The sequence below is a fragment of the Syngnathus scovelli genome, unplaced genomic scaffold, assembly GCF_024217435.2.
Source record: "Syngnathus scovelli strain Florida unplaced genomic scaffold, RoL_Ssco_1.2 HiC_scaffold_94, whole genome shotgun sequence".
Classification (NCBI taxonomy): Eukaryota; Metazoa; Chordata; class Actinopteri; order Syngnathiformes; family Syngnathidae; genus Syngnathus; species Syngnathus scovelli.
In genome coordinates this window covers 1,530-10,000 of record NW_026061679.1, presented here as the reverse complement: position 1 = coordinate 10,000, position 8,471 = coordinate 1,530, and positions in this window count along the sequence as shown.

Sequence of the window (8,471 nt, the reverse complement as noted above, 5' to 3'; positions counted from 1 at the left end):
GGTGGTGCGTAAAAGCTGCGGCCGGGCCTCGCGGAAGGTCCCCGGGCGGCGAGCTGCGGAGCCCCGGCCTCCAGCTTCCACCAGGTAATAGGACCGGGCGCGCGTAAAAGCTGCGGCCGGGCCTCGCGGAAGGTCCTCGGGCATCCAGCGAGATCACACGGCCCCCACCGGAGGCGGCTAGCGCCTCCGTAGAGTAGTACCGGCCCGTGGAAGCGGCCGCCCGTCAGCCTGCGTTGCCGCTGGTCGAAAAATGCACTAAGTGCCAAACCCCATTCATTTACAACGGCGTGTCCGCCAGAGGGCGCACTTCCCCCGGCGGACCAGCCGGCGGGGCTCGTTAGAGAGTGTATCCGCCTGGCAGTGCCTCCTGGACGGCCTGTATTCCGGACCGCGACCGCTAACTTACGGGAGCCTAAACGGCCCGCGGACCAGCCGGCGGGTCCTCCGTGAAAGCCTATCCGCCTGGCGGTGCCTCCTGGCCGGCCTGGATTCCGGACCGCGACCGCTCACTCGCGGGACCCTAAACGGCCCGCGGACCAGCCGGCGGGTCCTCCGTGAAAGCCTATCCGCCTGGCGGTGCCTCCTGGCCGGCCTGGATTCCGGACCGCCACCGCTCACTCGCGGGACCCTAAACGGCCCGCGGACCAGCCGGCGGCTCCTCCGTGAAAGCCTATCCGCCTGGCGGTGCCTCCTGGCCGGCCTGGATTCCGGACCGCCACCGCTCACTCGCGGGACCCTAATCGGCCCGCGGACCAGCCGGCGGATCCTCCGTGAAAGCCTATCCGCCTTCGCCGGTTCCCCGGCCGGCCACGGGTGGCGAGAATCCGGCCTCCTCGCCCGGAGCGCGCTTCGACTTGGGCGAAAAATGCACCAAGTGCCAAACCCCATTCATTTACAACGGCGTGTCCGCCAGAGGGCGCACTTCCTCCGGCCGGCGGGGCTCGTTAGAGAGCGCGTCCGCCTTGGCCGGTTCCCCGGCCGGCCACGGGTGGCGAGAATCCGGCCTCCTCGCCCGGAGCGCGCTTCGACTTGGGCGAAAAATGCACTAAGTGCCAAACCCCATTCATTTACAACGGCGTGTCCGCCAGAGGGCGCACTTCCTCCGGCCGGCGGGGCTCGTTAGAGAGCGCGTCCGCTTTCGCCGGTTCCCCGGTCGGCCGCGAACGGCGAAAAGCCGGCCTCTTCCCCCGGAGCCCGGTGGGCGAATTTTTTTTTTTTTTTTTTTTTTCAAAGTGCCAACGGCTCTCGCGCCGCGCTGCGTCCGCCTTCGCCGGTTCCCCGGTCGGCCCGAACGAGCGAAAATTCGGCCTCTTGCCCCGGAGCCCGGTCGGCGAATTATTTATTTATTTATTTATTTATTTTTCCAAAGTGCCAACGGCTCTCGCGCCGCGATGCGTCCGCCTTCGCCGGTTCCCCGGTCGGCCACGAACGGCCAAAAATCGGCCTCTCCCCCCGGAGCCCGGTCGGCGAATTATTATTTATTTATTTATTTATTTATTTATTTTTCCAAAGTGCCAACGGCTCTCGCGCCGCGATGCGTCCGCCTTCGCCGGTTCCCCGGTCGGCCACGAAGTATTGCGCATGATTATACGCGATGTTAATATTTATTTAATTATTAAATAAATACATACATGTGTTTATTAATGATATACGCGATGTTAATATTTATTTAATTATTACCTATATTATGAATAAACTAACGGTGATTTTACACGATTTGACTACATACGTGACCGTGATATAGTGCCGAGGGCTCCCGCGCCGTCACGCGTCCGCCTTGGCACGGGTCGCCCGCGGCAGCGAGCGTTCGGCTCGCGGGGGTCCGCGGGGTGTTATTAGGGAGTGCGGCAGCCGTGCCGAGGCTCCGGCCGGCCGCCGGAAGTCCCGCGGGGGAGCGTCGGAGCTCCGCGAGGCCGGCCGGGGAGCCTCTTAGTCATCGCCCGCGCTCGCGGTGGTCCCGGTCGCTTAAAGTGCCACGGGAGGCGTAGCGATGCGAGTGAGTGTGCGCAAAGTGCGAGAGGCGGTGCATTTACGCGCCGTGTCCGCGAGAGGGAGGCAATTCCCCGTTGCGACCTCCGGGAGATCAGCGGGCCGCCGAAAAGGCTCGGCCGGGGTGCCTGGAGCCTCCTCGGGCGTCGAGTTAGGAGGGGGGCGCGCGGAGAACCGGCTGGATGTCCCCTGGAAGCTCAGCGGGCCGTGGGAAAGGCTTGGCCGGGGTGCCGGAAGCCTCGGCCGGCTTAAAAGTGAGGAGGAAAGCGCGCGGAGAACCGGCCGGAGGTCCCCTGGAAGCTCAGCGGGCCGTGGAGAAAGCTTAGCCGGGGTGCCTGGAGCCTCGGCCGGCTTAAAATGTGAGGAGGAAAGCGCGCGGAGAACCGGCCGGAGGTCCCCTGGAAGCTCAGCGGGACGTGGGAAACGCTTGGCCGGGGTGCCGGAAGCCTCGGCCGGCTTAAAAGTGAGGAGGAAAGCGCGCGGAGAACCGGCCGGAGGTCCCCTGGAAGCTCAGCGGGCCGTGGGAAACGCTTGGCCGGGGTGCCGGGAGCCTCGGCCGGCTTAAAACGTGAGGAGGAAAGCACCGGGAGAACCGGCTGGAGGTCTTCTGGAAGCTCAGCGGGCCGCCGAAAACGCGTAGCCGAGGTGCCGGGAGCCTCCTCGGGCGTCAAAAGTGAGGAGCGACGCACCCCCGAGAACCGCCCGGGTCCTCCAGCCACCGTTGAAAAAGACGTCGAGTCAGGCTACCTTAAGAGAGTCACAGTTACTCCCGCCGTTTACCCGCGCGGAGCGTCATCGCCTCCGCGAACCGTCAAAAATAAATAAATTCATAAATAAATAAATGTCAAGTGAGCCTACCTTAAGAGAGTCACAGTTACTCCCGCCGTTTACCCGCGCGGAGCGTCATCGCCTCCGCGAACCGTCAAAAATAAATAAATACATAAATAAATAGATGTCAAGTGAGCCTACCTTAAGAGAGTCACAGTTACTCCCGCCGTTTACCCGCGCGGAGCGTCATCGCCTCCGCGAACCGTCAAAAATAAATAAATACATAAATAAATAGATGTCAAGTGAGCCTACCTTAAGAGAGTCACAGTTACTCCCGCCGTTTACCCGCGCGGAGCGTCATCGCCTCCGCGAACCGTCAAAAATAAATAAATACATAAATAAATAGATGTCAAGTGAGCCTACCTTAAGAGAGTCACAGTTACTCCCGCCGTTTACCCGCGCGGAGCGTCATCGCCTCCGCGAACCGTCAAAAATAAATAAATACATAAATAAATAGATGTCAAGTGAGCCTACCTTAAGAGAGTCACAGTTACTCCCGCCGTTTACCCGCGCGGAGCGTCATCGCCTCCGCGAACCGTCAAAAATAAATAAATACATAAATAAATAGATGTCAAGTGAGCCTACCTTAAGAGAGTCACAGTTACTCCCGCCGTTTACCCGCGCGGAGCGTCATCGCCTCCGCGAACCGTCAAAAATAAATAAATACATAAATAAATAGATGTCAAGTGAGCCTACCTTAAGAGAGTCACAGTTACTCCCGCCGTTTACCCGCGCGGAGCGTCATCGCCTCCGCGAACCGTCAAAAATAAATAAATACATAAATAAATAGATGTCAAGTGAGCCTACCTTAAGAGAGTCACAGTTACTCCCGCCGTTTACCCGCGCGGAGCGTCATCGCCTCCGCGAACCGTCAAAAATAAATAAATACATGAATAAATAGTCAAGTGAGCCTACCTTAAGAGAGTCGTAGTTACTCCCGCCGTTCGGCCGCTTAAAGTGCCACGGGAGGCGTAGCAATGCGAGTGAGTGTGCGCCAAGTGCGAGAGGCGGTGTATTTACTCGCCGTGTCCGCGAGAGGGAGGTAACTCCCCGTTGCGACCTCCGGGAGAGCAACGGGCCGCCGAAAACGCTCAGCCGAGGTGCTGGAAGCCTCGGCCGGCTCTCAAAGCGAGGCGCGAGGCACCGGGAGAACCGGCTGGAGGTACCCTGGAAGCTCAGCGGGCCGTGGGAAACGCTCAGCCGAGGTGCTGGAAGCCTCGGCCGGCTCACAAAGCGAGGCGCGAGGCACCGGGAGAACCGGCTGGAGGTCCCCTGGAAGCTCAGCGGGCCGTGGGAAACGCTCAGCCGAGGTGCTGGAAGCCTCGGCCGGCTCACAAAGCGAGGCGCGAGGCACCGGGAGAACCGGCCGGAGGTCCCCTGGAAGCTCAGCGGGCCGTGGAGAAAGCTTAGCCGGGGTGCCGGAAGCCTCGGCCGGCTTAAAATGTGAGGAGGAAACCGGCTGGACGTCTTCTGGAAGATCAGCGGGCCGTGGAAAATGCTAAGCCGAGGTGCTGGTTGTCGAATAAGGCTCCGCCATCTCGTAGAAGGTGCTAATAAAGTTCATATCCGCTCGGCTGGAGGTAATTGGCCCGCGGACCGGCCGGCGGGACCTCCGTGACAGCCTACCCGCCTGGCGGTGCCTCCTGGCCGGCGTGCATTCCGGGCCGCGACCGCTAACTTACGGGACCATAAATGGCCCGCGGACCAGCTGGCGGGACCTCCGTGACCGCCTATCCGCCTGGCGGTGCCTCCTGGCCGGCCTGGATTCCGGACCGCGACCGCTCACTCGCGGGACCCTAAATGGCCCGCGGACCAGCCGGCGGGACCTCCGTGACAGCCTATCCGCCTCCCGGTGGCTGCTGGCCGGCGCGGATTCCGGGCCGCGACCGCTAACTTACGGGACCCCAATTGGCCCGCGGACCAGCCGGCGGGACCCCCGTGACCGCCTATCCGCCTTGGCCGGTTCCCCGGCCGGCCACGGATGGCGAGAATCCGGCCTCCTCGCCCGGAGCGCTCGTCGGCTTCGGCGAAAAATGCACTAAGTGCCAAACCCCATTCATTTACAATGGCGTGTCCGCCAGAGGGCGCAGTTCCCCCCGCGGACCGGCCGGCGGGACCTCCGTGACAGCCTATCCGCCTGGCGGTGGCTGCGGGCCGGCGCGGATTCCGGGCCGCGACCGCTAACTTACGGGACCCCGATTGGCCCGCGGACCAGCCGGCGGGACCTCCGTGACCGCCTATCCGCCTGCGCTGGTTCCCCGGCCGGCGCGAATTCCGGGCCGCGACCGCTAACTTACGGGACCCCGATTGGCCCGCGGACCAGCCGGCGGGACCTCCGTGACCGCCTATCCGCCTGCGCTGGTTCCCCGGCCGGCGCGAATTCCGGGCCGCGACCGCTAACTTACGGGACCCCGATTGGCCCGCGGACCAGCCGGCGGGACCTCCGTGACCGCCTATCCGCCTGCGCTGGTTCCCCGGCCGGCGCGAATTCCGGGCCGCGACCGCTAACTTACGGGACCCCGATTGGCCCGCGGACCAGCCGGCGGGACCTCCGTGACCGCCTATCCGCCTGCGCTGGTTCCCCGGCCGGCGCGAATTCCGGGCCGCGACCGCTAACTTACGGGACCCCGATTGGCCCGCGGACCAGCCGGCGGGACCTCCGTGACCGCCTATCCGCCTGCGCTGGTTCCCCGGCCGGCGCGAATTCCGGGCCGCGACCGCTAACTTACGGGACCCCGATTGGCCCGCGGACCAGCCGGCGGGACCTCCGTGACCGCCTATCCGCCTGCGCTGGTTCCCCGGCCGGCGCGAATTCCGGGCCGCGACCGCTAACTTACGGGACCCCAATTGGCCCGCGGACCAGCCGGCGGGACCTCCGTGACCGCCTATCCGCCTCCGCTGGTTCCCCGCTCGGCGTGGATTCCGGACCGCGACCGCTAAATTACGGGACCCAAATTGGCCCGCGGACCAGCCGGCGGGACCTCCGTGACCGCCTATCCGCCTTCGCTGGTTCCCCGGTCGGCCACAGATGACGAATATTCGGCCTCTCGCTCTGGAAGTCCTGCCGACTTAGCCGAAAATTTTCTAAGTGCCATCGGCTCTCGCTCGGAAAAGTGTCCGCCTCGTCTGGTTCCCCAGCTCGGCCTCAGAATTCGAAAATTCGGCCTCTCTGAGGTACCAGGGGTAGGCTTTATGTACTTGGTCCCCCCAGTTAGTGTACTCATCACTTTACCCCCCTTTCGCAAAATATAGTCGGCACGTATGTGCAGAACTGTTTATTTTCATTTTAAAAATTTTCTAAGTGCCAGCGGAAGCTGTCACACGAACTGTCCGAGCTACCACGGTGCCCATCCCGGGCAGTGACGGCAAAAGGCCGATGTGTGTTTGATGGAAGTCTGAATAATTTCTAAGTGCCAACGGCTCAACCGCCGTAAAGTGTCCGCCTCGGCTGGTTCTCCCGGTCGGCCCGAACGAGCGAAAATTCGGCCTCTTCCCCTGGAGGTCCGGAACATTTTGGCGAATATTTTCAAAGTGCCAACGGCTGTTCCGCCGTAACGTGTCCGACCCGGCTGGTTCCTCCGGTCGGCCCGAACGAGCGAAAATTCGGCCTCTTCCCCTGGAGGTCCGGACGACTTTGGCGAATATTTTCTAAGTGCGAACGGCTGTTGCGCCGTAACGTGTCCGACCCGGCTGGTTCCTCCGGTCGGCCTGAACGAGCGAAAATTCGGCCTCTTCCCCTGGAGGTCCGGACGACTTTGGCGAATATTTTCAAAGTGCCAACGGCTGTTGGGCCGTAAAGTGTCCGACCCGGCTGGTTCCTCCGGTCGGCCCGAACGAGCGAAAATTCGGCCTCTTCCCCTGGAGGTCCGGAACATTTTGGCGAATATTTTCAAAGTGCCAACGGCTGTTGCGCCGTAACGTGTCCGACCCGGCCGGTTCCTCCGGTCGGCCCGAACGAGCGAAAATTCGGCCTCTTCCCCTGGAGGTCCGGAACATTTTGGCGAATATTTTCAAAGTGCCAACGGCCGTTCCGCCGTAAAGTGTCCGACCCGGCTGGTTCCTCCGGTCGGCCCGAACGAGCGAAAATTCGGCCTCTTCCCCTGGAGGTCCGGACGACTTTGGCGAATATTTTCAAAGTGCCAACGGCTGTTGGGCCGTAAAGTGTCCGACCCGGCTGGTTCCTCCGGTCGGCCCGAACGAGCGAAAATTCGGCCTCTTAACCCTGGAGGTCCGTTCAAGTTTAACGAATAATTTCTAAGTGCTAACGGCTGTTGCGCCGTAACGTGTCCGACCCGGCCGGTTCCTCCGGTCGGCCCGAACGAGCGAAAATACGGCCTCTTCCCCTGGAGGTCCGGAACATTTTGGCGAATATTTTCAAAGTGCCAACGGCTGTTGCGCCGTAACGTGTCCGACCCGGCTGGTTCCTCCGGTCGGCCCGAACGAGCGAAAATTCGGCCTCTTCCCCTGGAGGTCCGGAACATTTTGGCGAATATTTTCTAAGTGCCATCGGCTCTTCCGCCGTAAGGTGTCCGACTCGGCCGGTTCCTCCGGTCGGCCCGAACGAGCGAAAATTCGGCCTCTTCCCCTGGAGGTCCTGTCAAGTTTAACGAATATTTTCTAAGTGCCATCGGCTCTTCCGCCGTAAGGTGTCCGACTCGGCCGGTTCCTCCGGTCGGCCTGAACAAGTGAAAATTCGGCCTCTTCCCCTGGAGGTCCGGAACATTTTGGCGAATATTTTCTAAGTGCCATCGGCTCTTCCGCCGTAAGGTGTCCGACTCGGCCGGTTCCTCCGGTCGGCCTGAACGAGCGAAAATTCGGCCTCTTCCCCTGGAGGTCCTGTCAAGTTTAACGAATATTTTCTAAGTGCCATCGGCTCTTCCGCCGTAAAGCGTCCGACTCGGCTGGTTCCCGATGTCGGCCAGAACAAGTGGAAATTCGGCCTCTTCCCCTGGAGGTCAGTTGAAGTTTAACGAATATTTTCAAAGTGCCAACGGCTGCTCCGCCGTAAAGCGTCCGACTCGGCTGGTTCCCGATGTCGGCCAGAACAAGTGAAAATTCGGCCTCTTCCCCTGGAGGTCCGTTCAAGATTAACGAATATTTTCTAAGTGCCAACGGCTGCTCCGCCGTAAAGCGTCCGACTCGGCTGGTTCCCGATGTCGGCCAGAATAAGTGGAAATTCGGCCTCTTCCCCTGGAGGTCCGTTCAAGATTAACGAATATTTTCTAAGTGCCAACGGCTCTTGCGCCGAAAAGCGTCCGACTCGGCTGGTTCCCGATGTCGGCCAGAACAAGTGAAAAATCGGCCTCTTCCCCTGGAGGTCAGTTGAAGTTTAACGAATATTTTCTAAGTGCCATCGGCTCTTCCGCCGTAAGGTGTCCGACTCGGCTGGTTCCCGATGTCGGCCAGAAAAAGTGACAATTCGGCCTCTTCCCCTGGAGGTCCTTTGAAGTTTAGCGAATATTTTCTAAGTGCCAACGGCTCTTGCGCCGAAAAGCGTCCGCCTCGGCTGGTTCCCGCGGTCGGACACAAAATGTGTCAATTCGGCCTCTCTGAGGTACCAGGGGTAGGCTTTATGTACTTGGTCCCCCCACTTAGTGTACTCATCACTTTACCCCCCTTTCGCAAAATATAGTCGGCACGTATGTGCAGAACTG